General features: G+C 37.6%; 1 protein-coding gene across 2 annotated transcripts in view; it reads left to right on the top strand.

The window, feature by feature from the left end:
• The first annotated feature begins 1,704 nt into the window (after positions 1-1,704).
• arhgef10la (Rho guanine nucleotide exchange factor (GEF) 10-like a) overlaps positions 1,705-8,614 on the top strand; it is a 145,983-nt gene continuing 139,073 nt past the window's right edge. For both annotated transcript variants that reach the window (XM_048173226.1, XM_048173225.1), the window contains exon 1: positions 1,705-2,002. The gene's annotated coding sequence lies outside the window, so the exon portion shown is untranslated. The remainder of the gene's footprint in view (positions 2,003-8,614) is intronic.

The following is an 8,614-nucleotide window of genomic DNA, read 5'->3' as shown; positions in this document are numbered from 1 at the left end:
ACGTGACTTTTCCGGGCACGGTGCGCTCAGAGCTGTCGAATCACAACACAGGAACCGCTGGCACAATCAGAACTCGTTACGTATTTCTGAAGGAGGGACTTCATAGAACAAGGAAGTCATCAGCCCGTTTTTATGACAGTGGAAACAGCGGTATACAGATAAGTAAATTATGTGAAAAATACTGTTTTTTTACACGCGAAACATGAACACGTTATATTGCACACTATAAACACAATCAAAGCTTCAAAAAAACACGAAAAACGGGACCTTTAAGAGCCAATTAAGTCAATTCAGTTGTCATACATAGTCACATTCAAGTATGTTAATATGCTAAAAACTAAATGATTCACTTTTTATAAATTGCTGAACACAGATTATATAAATTATATTTATAATACTGTTGAATAATGTATATGTAATCTATTTATAAACACTTCAATAACACTATGGAAAGGTGCCCAATCTTTCCACCCAAGTTTATCTCCAGCCCTAATTAAACACACCTGAAGCAGCTAATCAAGGTCATTAGGATCAATGAAAACTGATTCTAATTCTGATCGAGAGAACTTTTGATTTAAAAAAACAAAACAAAAAACAATAAATATAAAACAACTGCATCAATTGTACGTACCTGTAAGTTCACTTAGAATTGAATTGGGTTTCTTATGAAGGTACCATTATATACAGTGGGGCCTGTTTATACCTGGTATCAAGACCTGTTTCAGGTGATCCGATCACAAGTGGTCATGTGAAACTGAAATCTGTTTCAAAAAGGCTTGTTCAACTTGAAGCAGCGCTGCACAGACCGATCGGTGTATGAAATCAAAGTACCGTGAGAGCAATTCAAAAGCGCACTGAGCCATGACATGCAGGAAAATGATATAGGCTAATGGTATAGGCTAAATCGTGCACATGATTTATTCATTCGTTCCCTCAATTTAGTAAATTGAGGTGACGAATTAGTAAATCGTGTGCACGATTTATTATTTTTTTCTTGCATGTCATGTGCGGGACTCCGTAGTTCTCTAATCACTCTTGCGATACTTTAATGTCATACACCGATCGGTCTGTGCAACGCTGCTTCAAGTCGAACAAGACTAAAAGCGTCTCCTGTGGTCGGATTTCGAGTCGATGTTCTCAGATTTCATAATGTTTAAGAGCACATATATATAATTCACTTCACTTTCTGTGCACTGTTCTTCTAAATATACATCAAACCACAAGTGTGATGCTTTTTTAGTTCTTATTTTAGCGGTAAACCTGGAATACCTAAACCTCAGGATCGCATGTTGAAATAGGTGAAGACATTGAAGAATCTCTGTGAAGTCATCTGCATGGCACATGCATATATAAAGAATTTTCCAAATATTTAATTTATACAAATATAAATTAAAGTGATATGCTTTTAATGCCATTATTGCACAATGCTGAATGATCACCAACTTAGCTAATACTATTTATTCCGCTTTTGGCCAGCTTGGAGATACTGTAATCCCTGTATCTCTTTCTGTCTTTCTCTCTCTCCCTCCCTCCTTCTCCAGGCTTGTCCTACTATGTTTTTCCCTTTTTGACCCTCCCCCTTGGTCATCTAACCTGACTTTAATTGGACGACAAGTCTGCCAGCGGCTTAGCCATTGGTGGAGCTTAACAGCTATTATGCTTGTTCTGAAAAGCCTAACTGTCCAACAGCAGGGGAGGGAAGGAGCGAAAGAAAAGAAGGGAGTGACAGAGGCCGAGGGAAGAGGGGGGCTCATTCAGCCTACGAGAGCAAGGAGGAGTGAAGCGGTTAGTCTGGAACTTGCTGCCTGTGGGAAAGTAAACAACAGTATTTGCCGCCCTCTCAGAGGCCTCGGTCCGACGGCAGCGGATAAACAGAGGATGAGGATGTGTTCAAGGAGGCAGCTGATTTCATAGCAGGAAGTGCATGGGAGGTTGTTGGGATTAAAGTCCCTCTTGGGAGGTGCTGAAGCTTTCCTGTGGAAGTACTACTGAGGACAAAAAGGTGAGTTGTGCTGTTTATTGGTCTATCATTCTCACATTTTCTCTCATACACTAACACTCTAAGTTTGCTCCCCTTTCATACAACAATGCATGGGTACCATGAAAAGGGGTCTTTTCTGTAGAGTGGGGGTAGGAGAACAGAAGACAGAAGAGGAGGGTGTGCACTCTTCCTCATTTCAGTGGCTCACTGGGGAACAGAGGGGTCTTACAAAACTCACTAAACCCAAAGAGACCCTCTCACAGACAGTTAAAGCAATAGTTAACCCCCCAAAATGAAAATTCTGTCATCATTTACTCACCGTTTCAAAACCTGCCCTGAAAAACTATTTTCACTCTGAAATTGCTAGAAAGTTTCACAAACAATTACAAAGAAATGACAAGTATCACAATAAACATGAAGTTTTAAAGTAGAAAAACTGAAAGAGTATTTTCTTGTAAAACATACTCCAATAATCTTTGTTTTATTTACAACTTTTAAAAGTCGTTTTTTACAGTATGACTTTTTCAGGAACAGTGGAAGTCTATACAGTGGAAGTCAGTTGGGTTGAGTGCTGAAACCATTTTCAAAGTGTTTAACAGAGGAATAAAAGTCTTACAGGTTTGGAACAACACAAGAGTGAGTAAATTCTTTTTTTAGGGTGAACTATCCCCTTAACCCAGTGCTAACCAGCAGAACTTCTAACACAGATGGAACCATGAGGTGGTAAACGCAATCCAGGACCTGTCATACAACCACATATCTGATTTAGAGAGAAATCACACACATTGTTTAGTACAGAAGGGCCTCGAAATCCTGGAACGCCTAATCTGCATCTAGCAGCCAGTCAACTTTCAATGACTTCCCTTTGCATTTCCAGAATTAGATGGTTTAAAAAACGGGCAGTGTTCCATTTCCCTCCCTTTCTCTGACAGTTCAGCGTTGTTAGCAGTCCATGCATGTCTGAGAGAGAACTGCAGCACAAACGCACCCTGTCAGTGGTCTCTCCAATCCAAAGAGACACAGCTGGGGCTTTTGGGGTCTGTGTACGATTGCAGGGGCCTCCTAGCGGATGTGATACTGGATATTGGGTGGAGGGAGCTCCATCCACATGTTAGCGAAAATTTGAAGGGTTCTGCCTGACATCCTGAGGTGTGTGAGAAACTCGGAAAGTCTTCAGAAAGTGAAAGGTGCTTAATGGAGACCTCTCCTCTTTTTGAGAACACATTACACAACAGCTTGAGGGAAACGAAACACTATATGTTCAGCAGGTGAAAGAGGAGCTTGTGCTTTTTATGTGATTGTTTCAATAGACGTAAAGACAGAATTGAACAGATCTTTTGAATCTGCGCACACCAAACCACATCATTCTTTGAATGTTTGAGGATATGACTGAACAATCTGAATGAACAATGACCTGTTACATGACTCTCTTTGTTGTGAGTTTTGTGGCTATACTGTGTTTTAGCATGCATCGCTATTTTACCAGGTGGCCAATGGAATTCCTTGCTTCAGTGATTTACACATGCATTTTATTTTAAAGAACTGATTAAAAAATTGAAACATATGCATGGATAAATTGTTCACAGCAATATCTATAACATTTATTTTGAAAATAGACAGGGTTAATTTACATTTCAAATTTACAGTACAAGTTTAACATAGTAATTTGGAAATTACAGACAACCCCAAGGATGAATAATGCATCCTTGCATGTCTGTGGTCTGCAGAATCAGCCATTGCTGAGCTGGCACATTTCGAGTATGTGCGTTTGTGATATAGAGGACATGTAGAGGTGTGTACACAGCCACTGTTTAAATAGAGGGTTAAGGTGCTGTTTCCATGGACCCTGCCATTAAGTCAAAATGCACTGGTGTTATTGTAAATAACTTTTGTCTGCAAGCTAAAATTGAAAAGCAGATTGTGTAAGTTAAATATACACTTGCAAAAATTACACAGAGACTGTAGCAACAAACTCTTAAAATTTGACACATTTTAAAATTGTGTTCATTCATCCTGAGCACATGTGCCAGTTTAATACCCTGTGGGCAAGGATGACATCATCAAACTGTATGAATCACAGACGCCATATCTCTGAGCTGTCTTGCAATAACTCCAGCTATTTCATGAGATGGACACTTGGGACACTGATAAGAAGTGGAAAAGGAAGTCTCCTCCTTGTACTGATACACTGCCACTTCCATATTTATAGCATGAACCAGTAATTGTCAAATGGTTCAAAAATGGGTTGCAGACTGCAGGGAAAAACAATAATAAATGTGAAATAACATATATTTTCTGTTATGTTATGTTGCTGTCAGAAGATGTCAGCAAATTGGGAATGACACCAGGGTGTTAGATTGCAGATTTTTCAGAAAGTTATTGATCAAGTTGATGTGGAGGTCTTGGAAATTCATGTATTCAATATGATACAGTACATTTGTTTTTATAGTGTTAAAAAATGTATCTGTCACTGTAGTTGAAGCTAGGAAAATTAGGCAGATTTGATAGTTATTGATCTTCTAGAGAGTCCAGAGAATTGTACTGCACTGTTTTGGTTCCAATTGGGCAAAAAACCTAGGACTAGTTAGCAAAAGTATATGTTTTACATAATCGCGAATATTTAATGAATGATTTGATTGACAGCAGTGCTTCTGGAGGCAAAGTTGTTCAGCATGAGAAGATCTATCAAATGATATGAATATTGTGTGTATGTGTGAAACAGCACGTGATTACAAAGCCGTAAAACTTGTTAGCGCCAACTAGTGGCCGATTTCTTTCAAAATTCTTACGGACCTCTAGGCCCACAGGTATTGATGCTGCTGGGTCCTGCCTTGTAGGCCTAAATCATACAAACCCGATTCCAAAAAAGTTGGGACACTGTACAAATTGTGAATAAAAAAGGAATGCAATAATTTACAAATCTCATAAACTTATATTTTATTCACAATAGAATATAGATAACATATCAAATGTTGAAAGTGAGACATTTTGAAATGTCATGCCAAATATTGGCTCATTTTGGATTTCATGAGAGCTACACATTCCAAAAAAGTTGGGACAGGTAGCAATAAGAGGCCGGAAAAGTTAAATGTACATATAAGGAACAGCTGGATGACCAATTTCCAACTTATTAGGTCAATTGGCAACATGATTGGGTATAAAAAAAGCCTCTCAGAGTAGCAGTGTCTCTCAGAAGTCAAGATGGGCAGAGGATCATCAATTCCTTCAATGCTGCAGCGAAAAATAGTGGAGCAATATCGAAAAGGAGTTTCTCAGAGAAAAATTGCAAAGAGTTTGAAGTTATCATCATCTACAGTGCATAATATCATCCAAAGATTCAGAGAATCTGGAACAGTCTCTGTGCGTAAGGGTCATCCATTGTTGAGATTCATATGCTGATTCTTGATGTCTGTGTCTCTAAATGTTTTTTTTTTTTTTCTGAACAAGTTTAAAAGTCTTTCATAATTGGTTGCTCAAGCACTGCTTCAAAACTAAGGTGTATTAATGTAATCCTTTTGTTAAGAAATCTTAATGAAATCAGTGAATTATGCTATGTTGTTATCAGAACATATCTTGATCACATTTCTTTCTTGCCTTTTTTTTTTTTTTTTGCTACAGCAAATGTGTCTTAAAAACACACAGTCGCATATGTCTGCAGAAGTTCTTCTTGAAAATTAACAGAGATTTAGATGCTGTTTTATTGTTTCGTTTGATGTTACCACGATGGAGATCAGTGTTTACTTTAGGTGGGCTCTTGACCCTTGATGAGTGAATGCTAGTTTTTTTCTGTGGTTGTTAAAACTGTATTTTTAAAGCACATTTTTTTTTGTGGCAAAAACGCTGAACGAACACATGATCGGATGTAACAACATGTACCAGTTCATTCAATTTGTTCAGGAATGAGATCTCTCTCTCTCTCTCTCATTCAGACTCAAAACAGCGACTCGGACCGAGATTAACTAATTATTCATGGTCACAATCATCATTTAATGTCCTGATTCATAGATCTCATCAGAGTCAATCTAATTGTTTTATGTTCTTGATTATAGTATCTCGTGATTCTACAGCATGACATTCATCACTGTTGTGACAAGAAAGTACGATTTTGAAAACAGTTTATGCATAAAACATTTTGAACTGCTACATCCTTCAGAGTCACACAGACATCAAGAATTGGCATATAAATCTCAACAATTGTGACAATCAAAAGCTTCATGCTGCAATGCATGCTGGGTACCAGCATAGTACAAAAATCCTTTTTAATTGATTGCTCAGCACTGCTTGATCTTATGCTGTTGTGTCACAATGTTGGCAATATAAAATTAAATTCATTAAAAAAAACATTTCTGATAATGGATTGGACAATGGATATTTTTAGTAAACCAAGAATTACATGATGATGATAATCAAAACAAAACAAACAACACCTGAGCACAACAAATGTGTTAAAAAAAAAATTACAACAGCCTAAGAAAAACTAATGTTAAAAAGCCATGGGTCAAGAGCCTAACTAAAGCAAACACTGACCTCCATCATCAAATGAAACAAATAAAACAACATCTGAAGCACTGTTAATTCTCAATAAGAACTTCTGTAGATGTCTGATAGAAATAAAGTCAATCTGGTTAGTAAAAAGTGAATCTGGTAATACTCTTATTGTTGTTTAACCCTCCTCTGCTGAGAGAATGTATTTTATCTTCAGTTGATTTCATCTAAGGCTGTAGCTGGAAGTCTCTTGTAGTTATTGTTTCTGCTTGTCTTTTTTCTGTTCTTGTTGTTTCTTGTCCTTCAGTGATTCTGCTTGTGAACAGCAGGTGTTAATCACTAACACTTTATTTAATGAATTATCTCATTAACTTCAACACTGCTTCAGTGTTACTCAAGTGTTCAGTGTTTTTCTGTTTTTAAACAGACATTTTCTGGCACCCCTGCTGCCAGAAAATTACTATTTTTATTTTTTTAATTTTTTTTTTACACTGTAGAACAAGTTTATCATAACATCTCTTCACACATGCACACTATTAAGGATGCTACACTTTTTCAAAGAATGAAAGCAAAATAATGTATCCATAAAGCTTTACATAATCATCCAATCAGAACTTATGCTGGGTTGATAAAGGCAATGTTCTTCCAAGTCCAGATAAAAAATGAAAAATTTTAGTAGACTTCATGGAGGTATGTTTCAATATTAACTTTTGTCTTAGATGCTTTGCCTAAAGAAATTAATGTGAAAGTGAATTTCCAATTATTCATTTAATCTCATTACTAAAAGACAGAGATCTCTGTTGTTCTCTATTTTCTATGGGACTTCTTTTAGAGACAAAAAAATAGGATTCCTCCATGCAAACCTTCATCATACTGGTGTTGAGACCAGCGGGTGAAGGTTTGGCTAGTTATGCTGTAACAGCATCTGCAAACTATTTATAGCCATTATTAGCTGTGTATTCTTGCTAAATAAGAATTTCTGAAAGCAATATGCATATATTAGTAATATTCATTATATTGCCTGATTATATTTCAAGGACTCTTGAAAATGTGAAATGAACATATCTCCCTATATCTTCTGTCTTGGACATCAAGACACAGCTCTACACAGCGGTACACTTCCCAAAAGCATTGTTGACCAACTATGATCGCAAGTTCTGTTGTTATCAGCACAATCCTTTCTCTCCATTAGTGCTTGGTCCCACCATTTCTCACATCACATACCACTGACCTTTTGACTTGTGATCTAACAAATAGCCAGGCATTCCTCAGTGATGAATGCAGAAACAACGCTTTGTGAGTTTGTTCCAAGGTCTGATCACAAGAGTGCCATTGTGTGTGGTGTAACATGAAGTGGGTTTGCTGGAGAAACTGTGTTTGTGGTCCACTGTAAGGGACAGAAGGCCTTGGACACAATGGCCTTATCAGAATTGACATGAATAGGGTTTCTAAAAAACATGTCTGGTGTCGGTCAGGCTCCCTTACTTACACTATAGCATTTTTATGCATAGTAGGCTCCATATATGGTTATTTCGGGGAGGAGATGTATGCACAATCTTCTGCTGACTGGGTTTTATAAAAGGAATTTGGCGCATGTTCCTGCCTATGCTTGGTGTTATAAATCTGAAAACTTCTGTGCTCACGTAAAATCTAGATTTTGTGCGTACGTACACTTTTAGGATGAAATCTACGTAGAGTTTTATACATGAGGTCCCAGGAGAGAGATGGCATAGTCTGTATTCACAAAACTTTTTATCTTACCACTAAGAGTTCTCCTAAAGCTGCTGAGACAAACATTTACTAAGGAACAAAGTCTTAAGCTAAGAGAAAGGGTGGGATGGACCTTGTTGCTATGGATTATGTCAACAAGCTTACTATGCCCACAGTGATTGGCTGATAGGGAAGGGGTCTCTGTCAGTAGGCTTGTTCGAGATGCATCGGCACTGCGCAGGCCGATCGAGCATTACATGACATTACACCGAGCATAAAGTAGACAAGTGTGAGTACATGGAAGAGAGTTCGCTCTGGATTAAGGAGCGTTAAATCAAAGGAATTCTTGTGCCATCATATCTTTTATTATTTTGTAAAGTTCAGATACAGTACAACACATATGTTCAGCTAATTGTCAGCCTTTTACATGTCTGCATC

The sequence above is a fragment of the Megalobrama amblycephala genome, linkage group LG21, assembly GCF_018812025.1.
Source record: "Megalobrama amblycephala isolate DHTTF-2021 linkage group LG21, ASM1881202v1, whole genome shotgun sequence".
NCBI classification, from domain to species: domain Eukaryota; kingdom Metazoa; phylum Chordata; class Actinopteri; order Cypriniformes; family Xenocyprididae; genus Megalobrama; species Megalobrama amblycephala.
Note: the sequence above shows the minus strand (reverse complement) of the source record. Positions and strands in the feature narration are given on the sequence as shown.